Genomic DNA, 2341 nt, shown 5'->3' on the forward strand with positions numbered 1-2341 from the left:
AGGGTCCTACAGCTCAGGCACAAATCCTGGCTCTACCATTTACTGGTTATATGGCCTTGGGCAAGTTACATCACTTCTCTGTGCCTCAGTTTCTTCATCTATGATGTGGGGATAATGATAGCACATAATTCATTGGATTATTGTGAGATTTAATTTCTTCAAATATGTTAATACATCTCATTTCTCAAATAATGGTGATATAGAAAAGGCCTAAGATCATTTCCCTTTGGAAGAGCACTCATCACTACTTCAAGAGAGGGAGAGGCAGTGACTGGGAGGTGAGGAAAGGTGGCTTTAAACCAAGTATCAACATCATACATTCTTTTCTGGTACCAATTACTGTGATAAATTGAAGGTGACAAGTTATTTTATGACATAAATGCAAATCAGCATCGCCTTCACTGTTATTTTCCAATGCCCTGGCACTTTAATGGTCCCCATAAGTTTGCCTCACTTGCAGCAAGCATCGGTATGTTCGCAGTCAGTCAGAGAATTTATTTTTAGGTGGGGAGTGCAATGAACTGAGCCTACTGGCTGACTGAGAAAAATGATCACATTCCCATCCACAAATTATTCCAAAAGCTAGTTAGCATTTGAGCCTTTGTTGGTGAAATAACACAATAAGTAGAGATTTGTCAAAAGGGTTCATTTCCACCTGCCAGACTTGACTCTCTAAATATTAAACATTCACACATTTGTGGGTGTGTGTGTGTTTATGCAAAAACAAAAACCTGCCCCCAAATGTAACATTTCCTGGAAGTGACAAGGAGTTGAGATGTTCTACTACTAAACCACATGCTGTGGAGAAAAGAGGATGGCTTCCTGTGTGCTGAGCCAGTAAAGTTTCTATATACCTGAAACTCTAAAGTCAGTGGTGACTTCAACATAGACAAAAAGGAGAGAACTCAATATTTGTTTGCTCTGCACCATTGAAACTGATTTCTTGTCCTGCCAGTTCCACTAGCCTGTTGTTACTTCTCTCTCTAAAACAAACAAACAAACAAACAAACAAACGAGATAGCAGCATTGTCACTATAAACAAGACTATACCTCTCCACCTGCCTCTCTTGAGCCTGTTAGCATTAACAGAGATTGGAAACTGTTCACTACATTGCCTAATTAATTTAATATACAACTTCTGAGAGACAGCCCCTAATTGTTAAGAGTGCTTTTATTAGGGCAAAAGATAAGCGCAGAATTAAATCATTAAAGGTCATAATAAGGAAACTGGAGCACACAATGAAATGTGATGCCCAACGTCTCCCTTGCTCTGCTGAGGAGCTCCTGGCTACATTTACTCTTTATTTATTAACCAAATATTTACTGAGCACCTACTACCCGGCTCCTGCCTGTAAAATTCTGCATTCTGAAGACAGGCTTTTTTTTTTTAAGGTTTTCTGCTTTATCTCGAGAATTACTGTATGTGTGCATGAGTGTGGATACACAGTTTACATTCTGAGATGCGATCAGCATGCAAGGCCAGGGAAGACTGGAGGAAACAGGCGGTGAGAGACATTTTTTATGTGTGACACAGAGCAAGGAGTCTTTCCATCAACACCTTTTCTTAAGTGCATTGCATTAGGCTTCTGTCTGACAAGTTGCCACCTTACCCCCTCCTCCACCTTCCAACCTGAAACCTGACATTGCTTCACATCCAATATTTAATTTCCCATTGTTCGAAATAAAATGGTATGTAAAGCATGCGTTGCCATGGATGCAAAAGCCAACCATGCATATAGAGGTTTCTGAAGCCAGTAACTTTGGATCTGCCCAGGTAGTCAGTGTTGAATACAGCAAAAGGAAAGCTGACCCTCCCAAAAGATGCTTCCAGTGGAAAGTTAGCTCCGTTAGCTGCCGTGCACTAGTATATTCGCCAGCACCAAACTCTTTCTTCTGTCTAGAGAGAATGTGCCTGCTCCATTTTTACCTCATCTGCTATCAAGAAAGTTATTTTTTTTCCTCCATGGAATGTTTCCAGGGGTTCAAGTCCTTGGCTGGAAGCTTCTCTGAACAAAATTCTCGAGCAGTGATTCCTAAGAGATAAAACCAAGGAAGCTTAATTTGCACACAACACTTCAGGTTGGACAATTTCTACTAAAGCCACAAGCATTCCACTCCACTCCCAGGTTTGTACCCAATAGAAATGCACACATATCTCCACAAAAGACACATAGTGGAATGTCGATGGCAGCACCATTTACAATAGTCTCAAACTGGAAATTGTCGGAATGCCCAACATTCCAATGGAATAGTAAACAGCGGGGAGGGTAAAACAACCAAAACTACACACTACATAGATAAATCTCACAAGCGATGCTGGGGAGAGAAGCCACACCCGAAG

This window comes from Pteropus alecto, unplaced genomic scaffold (genome assembly GCF_000325575.1).
Source record: "Pteropus alecto unplaced genomic scaffold, ASM32557v1 scaffold71, whole genome shotgun sequence".
Taxonomy (NCBI): domain Eukaryota; kingdom Metazoa; phylum Chordata; class Mammalia; order Chiroptera; family Pteropodidae; genus Pteropus; species Pteropus alecto.